We start from the raw sequence: 24,777 nt of genomic DNA on the forward strand, positions 1-24,777 counted from the left end.
TGGGGAAAAAAACAAAAAGGTGCCCGACTGTAAAGAATTACTTTTAACAGTGAAGGAACTACTCATCCCACAATGCACTACAAATTCCATATTCCGTACACATTGGTGTTTCAGGTTAGGATTGCAGCTTGAATAGTTCTACCCTCTACTGCAGTAGAGTAGCTCTACCCACTAGACTTTTGAAGCCTGTAGCTCACAATCAAAATCCCCGTGAAGAAAAAGAATTGGATTTTTTACTGTTGAGGCCTATAGGGCTTTTTATACACTTAGATGGCTTCGATGTGGTGCCCAGTTACGGAGATATCAGCTGCAGAAATATCTGCCGCCTCTTGAATATAATGGTACAATGCTGCGTGGTGCACAAAGCACCAAAAAGCATACATTTGAAAAACTCATCAGTGATGTCTCTTTCTTGAAATCACCATCTTATCTCAAACTGTATGAGGTAAGTACCACCAAGCTCCATTATTTTCAAGAGAACAAAAAGGAAAAAAGAAACAAAAAAGATGCATTGCACTCTATCCACAGACAACATGTATATAAGCTGTGTCACTCAAAGTGACAAATCACAAAGGGTCATTCAGAATCACAAAGATTAAAAAAATAGTCCACTCTCCACTCACTGTGAAGAAAAACACAATAAAAAGGACGTCAAACCAGCTTCTCCTTTGAGAGCAGTACCGATAAACCACAAGGCGCAATTCCTAATGTGGATCTCACGTTTTCTTGACCAGAAAACCTCACTCGTGGGATACATACTGCCGCTCTTTGCAATCCACTGCTTCGTACATTAGTTCATAATAGCGTCTCAGGAGGAAATCGCGGGCTAAACTAAAAGCACATGAGGGTATGCAGGAGAGAGTAAATTACAGCACTTTAGCGCATAATAATTCTTGGAATGTACTGAACATCAGAGCCTAATAGCTGAAAATAACAATGCATTCGTCTCTGAGGGTCAATTTTTCTTTAATGACACTTGCCTTTTTTATTGTGTATGGAACCATCAAAGCAGCAGCTCCTGTGTAACCGTTCAGGCCTCTCGGGCTTTCACACGGCACTCAGTTTCTTATCTGCACATGCGCATTAGCATGACAGATGGAACAACGCAGCCCTGTTGTGTTATAGCATCAAAACTGATGCTATAAAAGAGTTGTGGGGTTTTTTAAATAGTTTTTATGTGAACACGAAGAGCTTCTCATAAATTAACAGCTTAAATCATGTGTTTTTGTTTTGTTTGTCTTTTTTTTAAGATTTGCATTTCATCAGAGTCTAATTTAAGTCAAATGGTGGTGTTAAGCTTTAAATTATATACCAGTGCACACGTTTTAGTTTTTATTTATATATTTTTTTAATTAGCAATGCATACAGGTAGCCAAACTAGTCACAGCATACTAAAACGTCATTAGCAGTAATCAAAGCTTTGGTAACAGCTCAAACAGTGACAAAGGACAGCATCCAAGGTTAAGGTTAACTTCCTGAAAGATGATGAAAAGAAGCCTAATGAATACTGGTAACACATTCTGTCTTCAAGTGAAGCCACAGTACATTTCTCTGGCTCATATGGGATCCAGTATGTTCGTGTGAACCTTGAGCTCTTCCTAATCTAAGATGGCGCCTGTGTGTGCGCTGCTTGCTGTCAGCTGTTACCTGTTTTGTTTTTGCTAGCTTTGTTTACATCTGTTTTCTTCAAAAAATCTCTCTACTCTTCTGGTTTATGACTTCCAATCGCTACTAAATATCTGAGCTACTGTTGGAGAGCAGTCCCGACTGGCCCCATGATGTGAGGAATTTTGTATCCCACGTGTGTTAGAGACCGTACCACTGTTCTACAGCGGCGGTCCACATTGCCATCCCTCCAGGAAGAAATGCCACAGAAGGCGAGGGAAACGGGGTGGTGTATTGGTAAAGATCAATTCAAATGCTACATAAATAAATTTGACTTTGACTTTGACTTTATCAGGGCTACCACAGTGAAGTATGAAGCTGGGACTTTTGATGATATGGGGCTAAATGAGTACAAATAGTGCTGGGAGGATCATACTTAAATATGGCACCATCAGTGCCTATGGGCATACCAAAATACTCCCAGCCTCCAGAAGTCTGGCATGAAAGGAAAATTCCAGCATCACAATAATCCAAAGCACACTGCCAAAATCACACAGGAGTCTCTGAAGAAGAAAAAAATGGAAACTATGACCTGGTCACCTGACTCAAATCCAACAGAACACCTCTGGGGTGTTTTAAAGGGAAAGATGGCACATTTCCTCCAGCAAGGAGGCTTTTAAAAAAAAAGGTCTCTCTGCAGTCTCTACAGGAATTTAGCTTCCTTCATGCCGAGTAGGTTTGTGTCACCTTTCAAAAATAAATCTGGACCCTGGCAGTTCACATTTATGTTTGCATTGAGGTCATAATGTGAGGACTTTATTGTTAGAAATAGTAAAATAATGAATCTAAAACAGAAATATATGCACAGGTCAGTGGATTCAGAGCATATCAACACAAAAATAAAGGCATGGGAGTTTATGTGGGCGCTTGCCTGTATGTCAGAGATTACAGTGTCAAGGACCTTTGGTCTGATGAGTAGAGCTACACTGTGCACAACCTCCTGAGTGCACACATGCATGCTCTTCACAGAGATAGCAATGTAATATGCACTTCCCATACAAAGATAAGAGAAGCAGAAACTAATAAATCCCTGCCTCACCCAGAAACATGCAAACACTGCACGTCTCTGAGTGAAGCCGTATACACACCAAAATTTGACCTGAGCTTGAAGACAAAATGAGCTAAACATCTGATTTAATCAATTTGTGGCACGACAATCTAGATTTTTTTTTTCCTCCAGCAAGCACAAAGCCGAACGAGGAGCTTGTGCCTTAAAGCTCAGTCGTGACTCTCCGTGAGAAGCAAAAACACTTTGATTTCGCTCAGCTGGAGAACATGCACATCTGCTAATGTTCTTTTCAAATTCAAACCTGAAACCACAGCAGCCTTTAAAAATGGCATGTGGACAAGCCCGGGGCGGAATTGACAAATCCCCCCAGCAGCATCATTTAGGTCTGCTGTTAGAAGGCATGAGGGACAAGTGGTGCACAATGTGAGGAGTGGATGCCTGTTGCCTTTGAGCCTGTGGCGATGCATTAAATATGTAAAGTCATTTGGCCTAACATCACTCTAGAGTGCCAATACTGGTGCTGGAAGAGAAGAGGCTATAATAACTCATGCTCGCCAAAGCAGTAAAGCAGCCACTCCCTGGGCTGCGGGATGATTTGGACCTTACTGTGACTGCACATACATTACTGAAGTGGACTGTGAAATGAAAGCCAGTATGCAGACATAAGGCTTATGGTACCTCTTTTTCAGTCAGGTCCATTTCTGACTGGCTCAAACAACAGCCGCTCTACACTTTACGTTCTAGACTTCAACTCTGAAATGGTGCATCGTTAAAAAAAAATGCAAGTGTAAGTATTTCTCTTCCTCATTATTCTCTCTGCACAAATGCATTCCTTGGTTAATGAACAACTTCTGATCAGCGGCAAAACACAAAAACAATAGCATGTATTTTGTTTGATGTCAGGAAAATAAGAGTGGAACAGAGTGTCCCCGATACTCAGAAGCACATTCTTTGCAAACTGCAAGTTTTTCTCAGTCCTTCCCTCGTTGGTCTTTACTATTCCTCCTGTTCTTCACCGCCTTTCTGTGAAATATATTGCTCTTAGCACTTGAATATGTATCCGTCCTGACTCTTTTGGGTGAAAAATGGCTTTCATCTGGGATCTGAGCTAAAGCAAATTACCCTTCTGGTGGTATAGATCACTTTTAGGAAGGTAGGACTCAACGCAGAGAGAAAGAGAGAGAGGGAGGGAGAAAGGTAAAGCAGTTGAAATACTCTAGTTTGATAAATGGGAAAGATTTGGGAGGCATAAGCGAAAGTGAAAAAGAAATATTAATGAGCGAGAGCAACTTGAACTTACTGTGTTTCACTGAACAACAAACAACAGAGGGAGTCGGGTTTTTGGTAAATTGACTCCAAACATCAATCTGTCATGAGAAAATCTAATGTGATACCACCTGAGAGAAGAGAGAGACCCTATTTTTTATGAGACAAATATAATATAATATGAAGTTTTTGTGTTTTGCTTTTTTGACAACAGAATGACCCACATCTTTTTCCAAAAGATTTTTTTTTTTAGTCTTTTTGTCAACCTCAGGGGAGAAGGACTTCAAAAAGCTCCTGTCAGAAATAACTAGACAGAATAACAAAGAGGACTGAGCAAGAAACTTCAGGGAGAAAAGTTCATTCACCAAAGACGACGGGGACGATAAAAAAGGGATCAAGGAAAGGAAAGGAAAGGAAAGGAAAGGAATTTACAAGAGGGAAGAAGAACAAAGGAATGGAAGAATGATAGCCGACTGCCCTGAAGCATATGTGTGTAGTGCGGTGCCAACAACATATGCACAATTATCTAATGATAAAACTGTCTGGAAGCACTTTGTTCCTTGTCTCAAACAAAATATCGCGCAGTCACTTTGGTGTTGACTCGGACTTGACACATATACACACCACATGAGCCAATCCATCAGGCCGTGGTGATGACAATGAGTGAGGTGGCTGCGGGCGAGCCTGGTGATAGGTGCATATAACAGATGGTCCCATCAGAGCGAGCGTCAGAATGACTTCCTCTTTATCATCTCCCCTGACCTCTTTGCACTCTTTTATTTCTCTTCCTCATTACATTTTCTTTAACTTTACTCTTCAGTGACTTACAAATCTAAGTTTCTAAGTTTAAGGTCTTTTTTGGAAATTCATTTTACGAATTCACGGTTTATAAAGATTTTAAAAAAGAAATGAGAAAAGACGTCACAAGTAAAGGAATTAAGAATTCCTTGTTTTTAATTTGATCACATTTAAGAAATATTACAACAAAGAGAATCGCTGAGAAATTAGATAACATTTAGTAAGGCATAAGCAGTCACATGAGATAGTAAAATTAGAGAACAAAATTAGATTTAAGAACTAAATTACAACGAAGACGTTACATTAAAAAATCGACACAAGTGAGAGAAATGAGATCTGCTAATTGTGTGAAAATTTGAAATTCAGTTCAATTTTTTTATTAAATAGATTTTACATTTAGAAAAGGAAAGGGTAGATAAAACTGATGAGTTGGAAGGAAACTGACAAAAATATTCAATTGAAGGCAGGTTTAGACAAAGACAGGAAAATAAGAGCGATAGCAAAATGAGACCCGAGAAGACAAAATTTACTGCAGGAATTAAATGAGCTACCATCAATAAACTATGAAATGATGAGAGAGAGAAATGGAGTAATTAAAAGGGAATAATGAGATGAGATACAAGAAATTATGTAAGAGAGGAATCCAAAGAAATAAGATGAAACAGATGATTGGGATTACAGAAACAGTAACGTAACAAAAGTCAAGGATGTTCCTGGGGAATTAAAAAAATCAGCTTTAACACCTTAAAATACATATCTAACATTCAGAGAAGAAACAACTCTTTTTGATGTAACTCTACTCAACATACTCAAATTCTTCAATAATCTAATGGTTTTATAATTAGTTGTTTCATTGTTTCATTGTTGTTTATTGTGACATAGCATGTATTGGCACAACTCTGCATTTCCTATGTCAAAGTACGGCACAACTGCACATCGTCTTATGGCTGTTGTTTTTCTCACCTTGCTAATTTCTAACTTGCAGTCACAGGGAGTTGTACTGTCTGCCTATTGGCAGCCGGCTGCATAACATCTTCGAACCAGCTGTCAACTGGCATTGCATATATTCATTAATGGGATAAATTAGTTTAACTAACTTTACCTCCACTGAGGAGGTTTGCTTTTCTTTCAGGCTATAAAAACGACCACTTGAATAATTTTGAATGAATTCTAATAAAACTGGGTGTAGATGGATTCGTGTTAACAGTTTGTTAAAATCTTCACAGTCGACTTACTAATTTATTGGTGAAAAATTGACACAAAGTCTTATCATTTAGAAACTGTGACTCTTATAGGTGTGCATGTGTAAAGTTTCTTATATGAATGTTATGATATCGTCTTTCAGTTGACCTCTGACCCCCTCACCTTCAAGGTCAACTAATTGATCTGAAAGTCAAAGTAATAATAACGCTATACCAAACAATTTAAAACTATGTTTCTTACTACCATTGTTTGTATTCACGGTATTTAGGCATATAGGGAACAATATATTTGAATTCTAAATATCACCTTACTTTGGACCTCTGACTGCTTCTTTAACATCAAATAAGGTCAAACCTTCATTAAATTTCATCTTTAAAATTCTCCTGCCTTTGTTAGCAACATTTAGTAAATAATAGAGCTACATGGAGAAAATCTAAATATCATGTTATAGTTTGCATCCAAATACCATATCACATTTGACCTCTGACCTCAGATCTGCCATTCTTTCAAGCTGAACCTAAAGTCGTTTATATCTTTAAAGAAAGTAGGAAGAATGAGAACGAGCTGCCTAGTTAGTTAGAAATACTGTAGTATAATATTATACAATAAGCTCAAGTTATTATTCAAATTAAAGACTGCCCGGAGAGTGAGCTACTGTGGTTTAGTTTCTGGCTCTCTGAGTGCTTCTCTTCTTGTTTTCAATAGAATTTATTTAACTGAAAAGAACAACTGCAGAGAAAAAGCATCACCAGTGTCCTGTATATGTGGCTAATTTTTTAACACAAGGTCCTTGACTGACATTGCTCCCTGATGGTGAGTAAAGACCTAAAATAGCAAGAATAATCACCTTATGCAACATTTAGAGTGTCAGTTCATTTACACAGCAACTGCAGTTGTGGTTAAATTTTAACCAAAGGTTTTTAAAATCGTGAATCTGATTTGAGCTGGCATTTATGGAGTTTTAGAAAGTTTCGGCCTTTCATCGAGGACTGAAGTTTGTGCAAATGTTTTACATCGTGTAACTCTACCATTTTCTTCAGCTTTATTTGGACATTGAGAGCAAAAGTTAATAATGAGGAAGACCCTTAACTTTAAGCGTATGCCTTTAATTATTTAAATTGTCAGATATAAGGGAAAAATTATATTCATTACATTTTTTTTCCGTGATGAAATAAGGATGATTTTGTGGATAGCGCTTTGATAGCATGATTACAGAGAGATGTAAATGGCTTAATGACAGAGGCTGATGCTTGAGACGGAAGCAGAATTCGTGGTGTTATTTTAAAAAGTGACAAGAGAATAAAGAAATATAGTGATCGAGGAGTGAGAAAATAGAGAAATGCAAAACGGTATAACAAATACCATCACTTTCAACACTTAACTCTTTGTATCTTGCTCATACAGACACATCTTGTCTGCTTTTGAACTTCAGCAAACCTGCAGTGCATGTGTGTTCTGTATTTTACAGCAGCACGTCCATCTACACGCCCGTTACAGCTAAAACATGACTGCTGTGTCTACAGCATAGGCGTCAAACTCTGGCCCGCGGAGCCATACCAAATTACTATTAGAGCTGGCCTACTGGTATTATACAGCTAATATATATATTGTTTAGTATTAAGCTTTGCTTGTTCCATATTCAGTTTTTCAGCAAAACGTGTTTGAGTCCATAAGAAAAGATTCATTCTTATATCTGGAGGAATAAATATATTTCAATAAATATTAACATTAGCCCGCGACTTTGTTCCAGTTTTGAATTTTGGCCCACTGTGTATTTGAGTTTGACACCCCTGGTCTACAGTATGGAAACAAGCTGATAAAGCCAATAGAGAAACAAAGTCGTTTTGCGACCCAAGCCTAATTAGTAATTGATGGAAGCCTGGATGTAATAAAAGGGGTTTTTGATGGCCTTGCTGTGAGATAGATGAGAGAGATCAATGCAGCCAAGGCAAGCGACGCCACAGTATTTCTAAAGAGCTCCAGCATGTGACAGACAGGGCTACCACGCGGCAAAACTCGAGCGGCTGCTCAGACACTCTGGCCAGCCTGATAAGATTTGACACGTGGGCCCCCACATGTCCGGCGCATATGAAATCCTACAGTGCAGCCCTACTTCCCCCGAAGGCTTCTTCAAGCTTCAGGCACCCTGGGAGTATTATCTCTTCCTCCTCCACACAGGTGGACTGACTGACTGACATCATTTACTGTTTCAGAACTGCCCCGGATGCTCTCCATCTCCCACTAAACTTCCATCTTCACTCTGCCCGAAGACATCTGTCACGGATGCAAAGAACATGTAAATGGAGGAAGGGGGGTTTAAAGAAGGGGGTAAATCTCATCACATTAGCACAAAAATATTTAGAAGCCAGAGATTAGAGACCTGAGGCTGATAGTCACATCAAAGACATCACTCTCTTGCTCAATCTTTCTCTTTTTTCACTCTCCCTTGTTCTCTCTGCCTCTGTGACTCTCCCTGCCTTCACTCCGTGAGTGCGTGGGTGCAGCTCGTTCCTATGGCAATGCCAGTCTTTCTAAGCTCGACCCCTATGTCCCCTCTCTCAGAGCACTGCTACTTCATTAATTATGGACACACAGACTGCCAGTATCGCCTCGATATTTATCAGAACTGCTCATTTTGTGATTTTGTTTTGTTAGTTCCAACACGCACATCTGAGAAGATATCTTTTAAACAGCGATCATTTCAGGTTAAGCGGGGAAATAGCGCTCCCTGAAATCTACTTCCTAATTTTCTGCACCCCGGCACCTCGGCGCTGTGATAAGCCTGATAAGAAAAAGACTCTTCAATGATAATTAAATCAGGTGTTCATCATCAGTACATCAGGGCCACTGATAATTAGCAATGATGTGACACTCTGTTTATCCCTCTGGGGAGTTTCTCTTTCCCACTGCCCTCCAGCTATACACACCAGCAGCCTCATTTAGAACCAGAAGTGATTCATTGTCTTGCTTAAGGACACTTCGCCAGGTCCGACGCTTAAGGTCAAGTCATGTGGTCTCTCTGGCAACCAGGGAGGAACGGCGAGAGTGCTGACAAACAGTGTGCAGCACAGTCATCAGCCCATGACTATCAGCAGATGACCTGGGATGGCCCATTCAGGAGACTGAGGGACTCAGTGAGGATGTTTTCTACCAGTGGAGAAAAAACCCAAAGATCAGTCACGGAAGTTGATAAACTTAAAACTTAAATATTTGATTTAATTCTATGTGCACAGTATGTTGATATTTAAAGTGCTTATTAAGTCAGTGCAAACAAGTTCAGTTATTAATTTATTTTTCTCTGGTTGTGCTTTTTTTCTTATTTGCACAAAAACAGCATGTCACTGTAATTATAGGCAGGCATGATGAATGTAACTGCATCTTCTCAAATCTTCTTTTCAGACTCAAATGGCACAATTACGGATGATTAAATGCAGTCATCATTAATATAATGAGAAACTTATAATGAGTGACCTGCTCTTGAGGAACACCAACATCATGGTTAAAATTACCTTCAGTGATCATGTTTAACGACAAGCTTGTCTGAACACAAGGTTGAATAAAACTAGATATTATGAGACAAACATAAAACTAAAAAGCGTTGTTAAAGTCAGAGCTCAGAGGAGAATGGCCAGACCGCTTTGAGCTGATAGGAAGGCAGCGGCAATTGACGTAACCCCTCATTACAACCGAGGTATGCAGAAGAGCATCTCTGAACACACAAGATGGACTACAGCAGCAGAAGACCACACCAGGTGCCAGGCTTGTCATTTAAGAACAGGAAATCAAGGCTGATAGCTGCTTCCAGCAGGATAACACACCATGTCACAAAGCTCACATCCTCTCAAACTAGTTTCTTGAACATTGCAATGAGTTGACTGTACTCAAATGGCCTTATGGTCCCATTCTACTACGAATGGGAATCCACATGATGGATGCACAGCTCAAAGATCTTCAGCAGCTGTAATGTCATCATGTCAAATCTCCAGCACCTCGTTTAATCTATGCCATCAAGAATCAAGGACGTTCTGAAGGCAAAAGGAGGTCGAATCTGGTGCTAGCAAAGTGTACCTAATGAAGAGGCAAAGTCTATTGAAAAGCTATAAAGAAGAAAAATATGTATGCGAATATGTGAATAAAATATGTGTATCTCTGTGTTGTGTGCGTATATTAAGTATCAACAAGGTAAAATGATCAAATTAATTCTTAGTTTAGCTTTTAGGAGCCCCTTGCAGAAAATCTGACTGTATCATCAGCTCACTGGAAACCGTTAACATCATTATTTATCGCAGCATTCTGGTTGAACAGATATTATTATTGTGTGTTTCTAGGTTTTCCAGCCGTCAAGTCTTCGAGCCAAGCAGAAAACATATCCAAACAAATAGTAGATGTTTCTGGGAGACTTAAATTTGGCACGGGCTGTTATGTGAATACAAAGCACATGAATTTCTTCCCGACATTTATTATAAAACAGAACTCATCGCCTGGCAATGCCAGCTTACAGCTTGCTTGGTGGGCTTTACCAGGCACTTGTTTGTGACATAATATATAATAAACAGCAAGTAATGATTTAGAGTTCCCTCCCTCACTCTGGAAATTTACCAAAGTAGGTCTGAGGTTTCTTCATTGTGTAAGAATGTTATCAGATTTCTTTTCATTTTCTTTGTTTTTCATGTTTAAATTCTTCATCCATTTCACTGGGAAGTCACGGCAAACTCTTTCACTTACAACCGCGTTAGAGTGGAGAGCCAACTTAGCAGGGGACGGTCCTGATTGCTCCTGCAAACTCTAGAGGAAATATGTGACCATTTTCTTCAATCAATCAGGGAATCAGGCACCTACGTGAAGTGCATCTTGTCTTACAAGCTAATCACTAATTTGTTGATGACCTTGTGCGTTTCCTTTTTAAGCTAGAAAAACATCACAGTGAAGTGTTATTTGAAGGAATGTGACATTGTTCCTGCTCAAGTTTTCCTTTACTTAAATCATCAAAGCTACTTTCAGCTGCTCCCTTGTCACAAGGGTTTTGCCACAGCGGGTAAGCTGGTTTGATTTGGCAGACGCTGATGAAACCCAAAAGGACGGTTTGTTTCTCCGGCTGGAATCGAACCAGCAACCTTACACTTCCCAACAGAATGTGTTAACTGCAAATCAACAAATTTAAAGACCTGTCGATTCTCTTGTGTGAATCGCATCTTAATTTAACCATGACCCATCATCCATTAACTCGCCCAGTGTATCAAGCTAAGCTCAGTTTATTCTTGTGGATGTTTTCCACACTTGCACTTTGTTGCTTTGCCAGTTAATTTTTATTAATTTAGGGCCCCGATATTAATTTACAGTAACTTTGGTGGCAGCATGCATAAATTACTATTGTATTGCTTCTGTATACACATACAGAGATGTCCCAGATTTCAGATCGCTGTATATATTTGTGTGTGTGTGTTAGCTCTAGGTGTGATGCATGTACTACTACTCAGAGTCTTCAAAAAGCACAATAGAGTTCACTTTCTGTTCCACGTTATCGTCTTCAAACGCAAAATGATCATGTCACTTAAATCAAAGAGTCCAGTGTTTTGCACCATTAGGCTAAAATATAAGGAGTCCTAGTTGGCTTCTGATTGGCAAGAGGCCCGTTGATACACAGCTGCTGGCTTCACACATCAAAGGGCTTTGAGGATGGAAGAAGAGGAGCCAAATATTCTGACAGCCACTCAGTTCTAATTGTAGAAAACGTGGACAGAGTGACAGTAGTCAACTGTTCAGCCATTACAGAGCGCCCCATTCAAACAGACAGGGCACACATGAGCGCACAAACGCACACGGTAAAGCGCAGTCGTACGCAACTAAACACCTAAACACACGCATCCCCAAGGATCTCATTACTGTGATTGGCTGCGGGACCTTTTGCTGATCGAGACACTCCTTTATGTTACATTTGCATCTTAACTATATAAAGTGCCTGAAATGCATGCGTGTGTGTGTGTGTGTGTGTGTGTGTGTGTGTGTGTGTGTGTGTGTGTGTGTGTGTGTGTGTGTGTGCGTGTGTGTGCGCGTGCATGTGTGCAGCGCGGTGCAATGCAGTGCAGGCAGTGGGGCACGTATGTGTTCGTGTGCGTGAGCAGTTTCGCTAAGAGTTGTAGTGCTGCAAAAAACCAGCGGAGAGAGAAGAGAGGAGAAGAGAGGAGTGAGACCGTGCATGGTCAGAGAGGGCAGGCGTGAGCTAAATAGCTGAGTTGGCAACTGTAGACGAGAGAGGGAAGAGAAGGGTGGGTGAGTCACACTGCTCTGTGATGAGGTACAGTGTAAGGACAGTGGACTTTTTCTGTTTCTTCCTGTGGGGAAATGTTCTCGGTGGCTGGAAGCAATGAGCTGTGTGTCTGTATAGTTGTGGGGGTTGCTCTTCTGTGCTTTATTTCCTATGATAATCATATTTGACTTTAATCTGTGGCCTAATTTTGCCCAGAAAAAAAAAGAGAGGAATAAAATGTACCACATGACCAGAAATATATGGACAGATCACTGCTTTGTATGTTGTCCACAAGATAATGAATTATGGCTGCAGGGATTAGCTTTTATTCAGGTATAAGAGCCTTAGTAGACTGATGAAGAGGAAACAGGCCAGTCTACTTTGGAGATTTTTCAATAAACTGAAACTGTTTATTACATACAAGCATGCCTCACATGCTTGTATGTACGCTGTGCACAATGCATTCCTCCTGTTTACACTGTCCAAATGGAGATCTTTCTATTCTAATTCTATTATTAGAGATGGGGACTTATTCCAGAAAATCCCGCCTCAACAGCACAACTTGGCCCAATCACGAGTGTAGTAATGAGTATCTTCCAAAGCGCTGTAGTCACACAGGAAACAGTGTTTCCTCACTAAAACTAGAGCTCAGAAAACAAATTTACAGTGAAAGCCTGAAAGTTCCCAACTGTATATACATTAGATTGTAGTGCACAGATTTTTGGTTGACGTTATTGTGCAAAAGTCTTGAGCCAGACCACATATTCTTATATTATGCTTACAAAGAGCCAGCCATGCTTGTATTTTTTAAGGAGCAATATACGTTTTTCTTTCGACGTTGGCTGCTTTTCACTTATTTTCAGTTCAGTCCTCATGAGTCTACACAAAGCAAACCACTTAGCAAAGAACCAGTTTTAAATTGTACCTTGCAGCCTGTTCCAAAAAACATATAATTTGTTCCAATTTATTTAGTAGAATCTACTAAAAATGCCAATAACACAGATTAACATGCATTTTGCTAGCGAGGTGATTCCCAGAGAGCTATTTGCTAGAAACTTGCCAAAAACCAAACATGTGAAGGACAAAAGAAGAACAAAATATATCTACAGCAGATTAACAGTAACTTCAGCAGCTTCGCCAGCAGCAGCATCTGGCCCTTCACTTGATCCGTCTGCTGTTTACAGAAGCTTCATCAGAGATGGTCTCAGTGGAGGGGTGGCTGTCAAGAAATCATTCTTAAGGACGGGAAACAGAGAGAAATGCTTAGTTATGACATATGAGACAAGAACTGGACTGCGAATCATTTATGGAGGGATGAATCTGAATGTTTAAGTTTGTTCAAATCAGCAATATGTATGAAGGAGGTCAGCCAAAACTGAGGGAATTATGAACACAGAAAAGTATCATCAAATTTTGATTCACTGTGTAATACCAGGAAAAAAAGATACCTGGATAGAAAAACACACAGTGGAACATTATCAGTCATGGATTTGGCTCCCCAGAGGACTGGACCTCAACATTACTGAAGCAGTATGGGATCATATTGACAGAGAAGAGAACAAAAGGCAGCCAACATCCAAAGAAGAGCTTTGAATGTCCTTCAAGAGGCCTGGAGAAATATTCCTGAAGACCGCTTAAAGAAATGACAAGAAAGCTGCCTTCAGGCTGTATTGAAGAATAAACTCATTAGAAATTTAAATACTCCTTTTGTTTGCATATAAACTGTATTTCCATTATAAGTTTGCACGTTTCAATAAATTTCCTATCGTCTTAGCAAAATATAAAGAAATGCGGGGTGGCTGTGCATCTAGTAAGCATGACTCCCAACTACATCTCATCTCTGATGTAAAGATCCTTGTCTTCCTTGTCATCGATCCTACATTTCATCGATGTCGATTTTTTGATGTTTTATGATTATGGCTCAGAGTGTATGTTAGAGGCAAATAAAACGCTGTGCTCTTGAGTGAGTTTCCAGATGCATATGTACATGTGTATATTTGAATGTGTGATGACTTATTGCCAGTGCAAGCAATAGCAGGGGATCTTGTCACCTCAGTTCCAAATATTGCGCCACCTGCAAATAACTGAAACGTGTCCACATACTATTGGTTTTATCCTGTCGCAGCAGCCAGTGTGAGTGCAGGCATGTGAGAGCAGCAGCTTTGCTCACAAAAGCCTAACTGCGTTCAGCCCGTGTGTTCAAAGACATAATGGTGCATCCAACTCCGTGTGACACGCATACAGACGCAGACACACAACAGATACAACCTCCCGTGTGTGATATTTTCAGTTTACACGTCTCAATGTGTCCTTGACTGAGCTCGCTCTGAGTGACGCACAAAGAGGCTCTGCTCTCTAAAGTCCCCACCACTCGCATCTCTCTTTCTCTCACTCGTGCTCTCCCTTCTTTCTCTCTCCAGCTCTTGCTTGAACACCCCACCCAGAAATCCGGTCTTGATTCTAAGGGACGCATGTGGGATTTAATGCAATTTGTAGGGGAAGGAGGCAGGGAGGAATGAATGATATATTGACTTCTATATAAAAGCAAGGCTGTGGTGGTAATCTCATTTCAGGAAGCTGTGATGAGATTCTGGCCTGTTTTCTCTCCAAGATGATGTGACTTTGTTCCTGACATCACCATGCAGCTGCCGTGCGTGTGCACCAGTGTGTGTGTGTGTGTGTGTGTGAGTGCCTCACGCTCTATGATATGCTACTCTGATTTTATCAGGAAGCTCAGCTAAAACAGCATCTTTATTTTTGTGTGCACGGTGGAGATAAAATCTGAGCACCATTCTCGCTCTCTGCAGTTACTCTTTGCCTTACTAAATATGTACATTTTAGGCCTTTTAGAAAGAACATCTAAATAAATCTCTGGAGCGCTGCTGGTTTTTTAAGATGCTGAAATGCTTTTAAATAAGCCTGCTGTGCTTTTTGATGTCAGAAATATTCATGAGGAAGGCAGCCTCAGCACACAGGAGTGGCAGTGGCTCACAATCACAGTCTTGATTATTCAGTGCAAATTTAATGAGTGTTAACTAGTTATATTCCTGTTTTTTTAAATATATTTTTAAACACAGGACCCGGCTCAGCTTTCATTGGGAAGCAGGCGATTCTGAACTGGCACTTACTTTCAAACCACCTGCCTGCTGTTCTTCATGTCCTCAGCTTTGAATAGAGGCCTACTGTGAAAATGGCAGCGGGTTGGGGGTGAGGGGGCTGTAGCCTGTCCCAGCTGTCAAAGGGTAAAAGCCTGGGTACACCATGACCAGATCAACAGTCCATCACAAACTATAAATATGCATCACTTGTAATTCTAATTGTTTCCTGATATGTTACACATAACGTCTAATAAGAAGAAGAAGAAACAAAATGATAAAAAAAAAAAAAACCGAGCTGCAAACATGTTTCATATAAAAGCATGAGCATGTACACACTTGTTGCTAGGTGACACTGCCTGGTTAACTGTACTGTAGGCTACAGTGCCACTCTAACCAGAGGAGATGAAGAAGAGCAGGCAGACGGGATCCTGACACTGATATGGTGCTATATTTCTCTAACTTGTATTGTGAAATTCTAGACAGAAGGCACTAAAACAAACTTTGACGTTAGGGTTTTTCCAACGCTCAGCTCAGTAGTTGTGGATTAGTGGTGCCAAAAGAAAGCAGGTGCTGGGGGTTGAAAATATGCCTCTCATAGCAACAGCTTTACAATGATGTTAAATCCCACTCATGGCAGTGACGGGCAAATAGCTCCACTCCCGGAAGAGTGGGTTGTCTGCCAATTTAGTGGTTTGATGCCCTGTGTACTTCAGTCTGCACGCAGTTGCCTCTGATGCATCCACTGGGACTTGAGAGACCAGTGGGTGATGTCACCAAGGCAGGAACCAGCCCTGCTTGTAAAATGACTGAATGCCCAGAACAGGAAGTGGATGGACTTTGTGATGAGATTATTTTAACTGCAGTTTAAGGACAGCCCTGACCTTTCACTCCTAATATGATTTCAGATTTATTTTTTGATTGAATAAGTGACTTATGGGCCAAAAAACTTTACTCTCACTTGTAGCATCTTGGCATCTGGTGCAGCGCACCTGTGTAATGCTGATGGGAACTGTTCCCAAAAAGTCCCCGAAGGAGGAAGGCCTCATAGAAAAGGGGCATGTTGTGAGATTATGCTGTTAAATCGAGCTGATTTAAACACATTTCTGCTGTCGCTTAAACTGACAAGTCATTAAAAGGGAAAGGTTAAGTTTCCCTGTGTCACAGAGCGAAGCATCGCCTGCTGCAGCTCTGAAGCACTTGAACACTTGAACAGTCCTGAGCGGTTGACAGCGCCGCTTGTTTGTCGTTACCCAGGATTCTCGGTGTTGTCATGGTAATAGATGTCTGTGGGAGATCTAAGGGGATGGAGAAATAAGGATGGGAGTGCATCTAACACTGAGCCATTGTGATACATTCACAAAGATTTTTCTTTGCTTTTGCCTTTCTTAATTTCTTTTCACACTGTTTTCACCATCTCAGGACGTCACCTGCCCTGTGAAGCATTTCATGCTCAGCGTGTGTTTTCAGTTCCCTTAAAAAATAAAAACTTTGAAGAAAAGTAAAAGATAAAGTTGCCTTACTTTTAAAGATTAAAGAAATGTTTAAAGTGTTTAACTATGCATTACTTCCAAAGTCAAACTGATGGTAGAGATTAAATATAATTTGCGATTGCTTGAGGGAATAATTTGACACTTTGGAAAATGCACTTAATTGCTTTCATAGATGAGAGGATCAGTATCATTCTCATGTCTGTAAGGTATATGAAGCCATTACCAGAAAAATGGGGAAAACGAGCCTTATTCTGTCCAGAAGAAACAAAATCGAGCCGCGAGCACACGTGAAGCTCACGACTCATTGTACTTTAAAATTCGGAGGGATCTTGTTATCACAGTGTGGTTGTGATGTGTTTGTACACTTTGGTTTCTGAACAATTAAAACAAATAAGATCTGATGCGTTAATTAGTGCACTTTGGAAGTGCTGGTAGGTGGATTTTGTCATTCTTGCACAGAAGCAGCTGAATCTCCTGTCAGCTTCAAATTATTTTTAACAATATTTTAGACACATGACTGTAGTTACAACCTTTTTATCAGAAAACGTTATGCAGCAATCTGAGCTTTAATTAAGCATTTGCGGTAATAAAAAAATTACTTTCATGTTGCCGTTTGTGGCTTACAGGATGTACCCCATCTCTCAGTTACTGGATCTACTACTGGCTGTTGTCCAGATGTTTTTAATCACCCCTCATTTCTTTATATTGTATAAAAAATTGACAATAGGTTGAGTGATTTATTAAAGCATGCAAACATACATGGAAATACAGTATCTGAGGCACAAACAGAGCTTGTACGTTTCTAACAAGTTTGAAAGTCAATATTTGGTGTGATCACCTTTATTCTTCAGCACAGCCCGAACTCTCTTAGTCATTTCTTTAAGTGGTCTTCAGGAATAGCTCTCCAGGCTTCTTGAAGGACATTCAAAGCTCTTCTTTGGATGCTGGCTGCTTTTTGTTCTCTTCCCTTTCTATCCAGGTATGTTTTTACTGCACTGACAGTGTGTCTGGGATCATTGTCATGCTTAAAAATGAAGCTGTTGCCCGCCAGACATTTTCCTGATAGTATTACACAGTGGATCAAAATTTGACGGTACTTTCCTGCGTTCATAATTCCCTCAGTTTTGCCTGACCTCCTTCATACATATTGCTGATTTGAACAATCTTACACGTTTGGATTCGTCGCTCCATAAATGATTTTCTGTCCAGTTCTTGTCTGATATGGCATAACTAAGCATTTCTCTCTTTTTCCCAGCTGTTACCCTCACTCACTGCTCTCTCCTGACCCTCTACTTACATATTGACCAAAAATTCTATTTTTTGATTCATCACTCTCCAAGATCTGTTGCCCCAGATTCTCAGTTCAGTTCCTGTATAATTTGGCATAATTTCAGCACTTCCTTAAAAATGGCTTTGTTTCCTTTTTTGATGAGGCTTCAATGATCAGCTTGAGAGCCAGATGCATCTCTCAGGGTCTGTGTCAGATATTTGCTGGATTTCTTCTTCTCTTTCTTAAGGACATGACTTTAAGATACATTTCATCTGCTGACGATAATTTTTTAAGGCCTTCTTCATTTGTCCTCTACTTGTCCAGTTTCAGCTAATAGCTCTTTGAAAATCACCTCATCGGTCTATTAATACTATTTTATGCCTGTTAATCTGTGGCATCTTTGACATTTTTCATAGCTTCAGCTAAAGCAATGCTAAAAGTTAGTTTTTGTGACAGGCTGCTAGTAATAAAATTGGTTCTTTGCTCAGTCGTCTGGTTTATCTCTTGAGTTAGGTGCTTTCCTTATTCTTGAATGAGCCATAGATCAGTGTTAAACAGTTAAACTAAAAAACATTCCTCTGAAAAAATGAAAAAATGAAAAGGATTGAACTGCAAATGATCGAACAAGCAGCCAGGTACCAAAGCAAAACGTTGAAAATTAAGCATAATATAAAAGTAAGTACAATATAAAGATATGTGGGTTGGCTCAAGACTTTTGCACAGTAACGTAACCCAAAAATCTCAAATCAGTTATACAGTCATTTAATCCATTAGTGGGTCAATGACAAGTTAATCACAAGTCATTCTTTATTAACAAACATACACTCCTGATTCGAGCTTCTCCAGTGGAAGAATTGCTTCTTTTTGTTGGTCCCTTTGGGGAAAAAAAGGTGATGAACTTTTTTAAAGTCCTTGTTTGTGGTTTCATAAACATCAATCGAAAATAATTGGAGGATTCACTCTAAAGAAAAACAATCATCAGTTGTAGCCCGAGACCGGACAGCTCCCTTTTTAGCACTCATGACTCTGAACAGCATGTTTTTACCGCCCGAGACAAGCTGAAATAAAGAGCCGACTCTTAACATTTTGTGCAAGGCTCCTCAAACAAAACCAATCTGCAGAAGCTAGAAGACAACATGTCACATCACAACACAATGCCCGGGAAACAGAAAAAGCGACAGACAGAAGGAGAAAATCATAGGCTGAGCGCAGACAGCCATTATAAATCATATACACCTTACACTGCCTTCACTCACACATTTAACACCCTGCATATGCCTCAATACAGAGCATGTCACACTTCCAACATGCAGTATAAACTGCCAGCAGCTGACAGATATCAACGCTGTGCTCATGTTTCTCTTTCTTTTCTTTGGTTCGGCTGTCCGACACATAGTGCACGCGCACACACGCACGCGTACACACACACGTACACGCACACTCCCTCACACAGACTCTCAGCACACTTCTGTGTGTCTTCAAGCTGGCTACAAAAACTGGATAAAATGCACAACGCTCTGGGAAATTAAAGGATTATACAAGGAGTGATATTTAGTTTGTCTCGGCGCACACTCGGAAACACACACGCATTTTCCGGCAGCATTTGCTGCCTACACACACATATGCATGTGTACTATCCACCCAAATTGACATAAACATACACACACGACCTCTGACCTCCTTCAAACACTTAGTCTGCCCACTCGTTCACTCAGTCACTTAGTAATTCACACAAAACAGACACATTAATAAACACACGCACACACACCAAACACACATTTGCCTGCCAAGCGCTGGTATTTCCCCCCGGTGTTGCAGCGCGCTAATTGACAAAGGGTTTGTATGGTTTAGCCTCTGCTGTGATTGCCAACTGGATGATTTCACAAAGCTTGTAAATAGCTGGAGTGCTAAATTGAACAAAGAAGATTTTTAAAAATCGAAAACAGGAACAAGGACAAGTCATGGAAACACGGGATCAATTAAGCAAAAACATGTTTGATCACAGGACTCCTAAAAACCTGCAGCTGTGAACAGCAGCCTTACCATCAAATAGTATGGCATCCAGTTACACTAATAAATTCAGAAACAACAAATAGTGGGGCTTGCGTTACTTTTACACGTACACACTGTGTTTACGCATTATTCATGAATCAAATGCCCCAAAACTGTTTATTTCAAAAAACTAGTTTTCTTTTGTTTCTGGTTGAAGTTCACTTGTGGCCGTGTTTCACAAATTTACCAAAACAGACACTTAAATTGGACACCCACTTATCAAGCTGGCTTCCCTGCCAACCATATGGGTATTACTAATTAACTTGAAAAAGTACAAATCACAACCATAAACTATTTAACACAGAGCGAGTGGCTGAAAACTGAGAAGTTGTTTCAGCCATCCAAGACTGTCATAGTGAATCTGATTAAGGAAATAGTGATGTCTTGGCTAAAGAGACCCTGCACAAAGCACAGTATGCACCAGTGACAACTGACATGATATGGTAAGATTAAATTGTCTTGTTGATGTCAGAGAAGAATGGCCAGGTTTTTTTGAACTGATATGAAGGCAAAAGTAGTTCAAATAACCACTCGTTACCGAATGTACGATGTCATTGTGTTGTGCTACAAGCAGAAGACCACACTGGATTCATCTCCTGACAGCTAAGAACAGGAAATTGAGACCAAAGGTGGATAATAGAAGATCGGAAAAACCTGTTGTGATGTCTCAGTTTCTGCTGAAGTTGTGATGGTAGTATTAGAATTTGGTTTCAAAAATCAAAACCATCAGTATTTCAGGCTGGCGTTGTTATAGTGCTGGGGATATTTCCTTGGTGCAAGACATCATTTAAAAACCACAGCCTACCTGAGTAATGTTCCTGACCATGTCCATCCCTTTATGACTATAGTGCGCCCATCTTCTGATCGCTACTTCCACCAGGATATCACACCATGTCACAAAGCTCAGATCATCTCAGACTGGTTTCTTAAACATGACATTGAGTTTCCTGTACTCAGATGGTCTTCACAGTCAACAAATCTTAATCCAGCAGAGCATCTTTGGGATGTGATGGAGCAGGAGATTCACATCATGGATGTGTGACCAACAAATGATGCCAACATCTCAATATTGGGCGATCGTGGCTCAAGAGTTGGGAGTTCGCCTTGTAATGCTGGTTCGAGCCTCGGCTTGGACAGTCTCGGTCGTTGTGTCCTCGGGCAAGACACTTCACCCGTTGCCTACTGGAGGTGGTCAGAGGGCCCGGTGGTGCCAGTGTCCGGCAGCCTCGCCTCTGTCAGTGCACCCCAGGGTGGCGGTGGCCATCACCAGTGTGTGAATGTGTGTGTGAATGGGTGGATGACAGGTTGTGTAAAGCGCTTTGGGGTCCTTAGGGACTATTAAAGTGCTATACAAATACAGGCCGTTTAACCATTTTTTTACCAATATGGACCAAAATCTGAGGAACCTTGTTAAATATATGCCTGAAGACAAAAGAGGTTCAAGGCGGTAAGAGTAAGCTGAACCTAATCAAGTGGCCAGTGAATGTACATTCATGTGTCTTTTTTGATGTTTGACTTCTTCAGCTATACCTTTCTCGAAAACCTCACAAGTTATGCATTGCTGAATTATTTTAACTATCCTACTTTATATATTTTTAAGATGTTTTGATAAAAACACGAGGATTCCACTTCGAATGGTGAAAACATCCAGTATTAGCTTGAATTTGGTCTCTGATTTTGGAAACGGCCAAAACTTGTGTATTTCATAGAGCTTTTTCACTCAGTCCTGTGCTCGTCCTCCCCACTGCCTGAGAACGCTACACAAACTGCTCCATGAGTTTATACAAACCTAAAGGCTAGTGGAAACATTGGAGTTATAGACCATGTCTTGCTCCATCATTGACACATCTGAGGTTATTCGATACTCCCAGCAGAGAGGAGAGAATATCTTTTCGAATTTCCTCTCAAGCAGTTTCCATTTTTTGTGTGCTCACAGTTTTTGGGGTTTTTTTGCTTTTTTTATTTCCTTGTCTCTTCGAAAGCTCTGGAATCTGAGCTGTTGTTGCTGTGAGCCTATAAAGCCCGCTGAGACACTGAATAGGATATTGGACAATACAAACAAACTTGACTTGACGTGACTTGACAGACTGAAACCATAAGAAATGCTGTTTTTCTTTTTGTAGATGCCCACTTTCACACTTGTAACACAAATGCATACAAAGTAGCTTCTTCAGTGCATTCAGTGCTTTCTTTTGATCTTCTGCCACAAGCTGGAAAAATAAAGAAACAAAGAGCTTACCTGATAACACAACTCATGCATATCAGGGATTCAATGTGCTGCTGATGTTGACGGTGAGCAGATGAGTTACGAGGTTAGCTGATTGTGCCCGATTTAGTGTTTTGTCTCGGGGGGGGGGGGGGGATTCGGACCCAACTGTGCTGTAGACTGTGCTGATGTGAATAAGACTAACCCCACCAATTATAACAGTATGGGAGAAAAAACAGAATTAAGCACAGCATGCTGTCAGTAGCAAGCTAGTTCACAAGGATGTGCTAATATTTCCCACTTGCTGACACTGAATACTTCCCCTTTATACTTGTATTTCTATAATTCTTTTTTAGAAAAAAAAACAAGCCCAAACTTTCTGCTTTTAACCCCTAAGCTTGACTATCCCGATGTCTCCTAATAATATTGCTCAGCTGTAATTAAACAATAGTCGTTGAGGGCACGCACACACTTCACAGAAAGATAATGAGCTCCTTGTAAATAAGAAGTCGTTAGACGTGTCTCAGGGTTTCTATTTGAGTACGTTCTTTACATCTTGTTTCCGGGGCAGCCATGCACGCCGTGAAGTGGTTTGAAAAAGAGCTTCCAGGTGTTAAAATGGTTGGATTTTTAGAAACTGAGCAAAATTGTTTTAGGGGGATTCAATCATCATCTTACTCTCAAATGTAAAAGTTACCTGTTAAGCAACTGGGGAGAGAATCATCTTCACCATTCTTCTCCACCATTGCCTCTTTCAAAGCTGCTCTCAGAGCATTTCAAGTAATGGGAGGGGGATATAAATGACGCCTAAACCCTAGAGAAATTTGTCGCCAAAGAAGAGATGCCTGAAAGATAAGAGAGGAGGGACATATCAAAAAACAAAATCTCAGTGTTGTTCTGCTGCTGCCGGCGTCTCTGGGTTTTAACAACAGATCTGATCTTTGTCAGGAAGCCGATGTGCTGCTCAGTCAGAGAAGGTAATACGATTTCAATGGTCCAGCCTCCACTAGTTAATGGGACAGCCGGAGAGATTTCTCCTCTTAGCCCTGAAGAGCACCTCAGACACAGAGCATCAGAGAGCTTTTCAAGTCTCTGCCAGGCCACAGTCTCCAAACCACCTCTGCTACAGCGACAGTTCTGTCTGCAGAACAGAGGGCAGAGGGGAAAAGGGAAAAAAGGACGAGGAGAATGGGAGGAAAACATGTCTATTGAGCGATTCTTCCACCCTTTTGTTGCTGGGGTTTTTTCTCCACTCTGCCTTTTTCATTTCGCCCCGTGGCATCGCTATCCCTCTCTCCATCTCTCTTTTCAGTCTCTATCGCCTCACCCTCTTCACCTTCCCTCCCCCTTCTCTGCTCTTTCTTCTTCTCCTCCTCTCATACACACAGCAATCGCGCCTTGATTTCTAGAGAGGGGTGGTACGGCAGCAACCGGCATACAAACTAGCTGACTCAATACACACATACACACACACATAGGACGTGTGCATTATGGTATGTGTATAGATAGATGGGAAGAGATGAGAGGTAAATTTGGGAAGAGCGGGAATATGTTTGGACAGAAACAGGAAAAAGGAGAAGCTGCGTAGAGCTTTACTGGGGAGTGTAAGTCAGGATTAGGTTGAGTTGTGGAAAACTGGCAACAGCGAGATACGTGTCAGCAGATATTAAGCACCTCGTTCATCATTTACGCTATGGATATGAGGTATGAGGTCAGCTTTGGGTTGTCTCAGCATTTCAAAATGTAACGACCGGGTTAATGAAACAGGCTCTCTGGAATCTTTATACACCGCGACTCGAGACCCTAAATGGATGCAGCTGCTGCTGCTGTTGGGCAAACTTTGACGGCCTTCGTCAGACCAAAATGAAAAGCTCACCTTCCACTTCAGAGCTGTGAGAGGATAGCTCCTTACTCGCTAATTGGATATACATTAGAGCTACAGCTACATTAGAGGAAGATTTTCTCATTGCATCTATGCAGACAGATTTGATTGGCTCACTTGCCCAGGATTTGAGATCCACCATAGAATAAGACAAAAAACTTCTGAAGAATTTTTTCTGAAGCTACCGCTCTCTGACAGCGGGACTATTTGCGAAAGGAGATGTTACTCTGAATTTTTTTTAAATGCACCTTTTTAATCCTGTATGCACCACAAGCTGTATTCCAGTCACTCACGCTGCGTCAGACCACAGAAACTGTGCGCTCCCCTTTTTTGTGGCAGCAGGTTTTTGGAGTATTTTTAATGCTTTAGTCTTCTTTTAGACAACTTTTGTGTTGCTTTAACGCACTGTTCAGGTTTTGTCTGGGGCAACGTCACACCCCTGATTTATTTTGCACGTCTTGTGGCATAAACTGCAAAAACATTCCTTGTTAATTTCAGTAGACTTACTGGCATCGTACTCCTACTGTAATCTACATCAGCAGACTAACTCTAATAAAATAAAGTGCATTTCAGTATAGAATATAATCACAG

The 24,777-nt window shown here is 40.6% G+C and overlaps 1 long non-coding RNA gene across 1 annotated transcript in view; it reads right to left on the bottom strand.

The window, feature by feature from the left end:
• LOC120742774 overlaps positions 1-24,777 on the bottom strand; it is an 89,169-nt gene that overhangs the window by 59,308 nt on the left and 5,084 nt on the right. The window lies entirely within an intron of this gene.

The sequence above is a fragment of the Simochromis diagramma genome, unplaced genomic scaffold, assembly GCF_900408965.1.
Source record: "Simochromis diagramma unplaced genomic scaffold, fSimDia1.1 OVJJ01000798.1, whole genome shotgun sequence".
NCBI lineage: Eukaryota > Metazoa > Chordata > Actinopteri > Cichliformes > Cichlidae > Simochromis > Simochromis diagramma.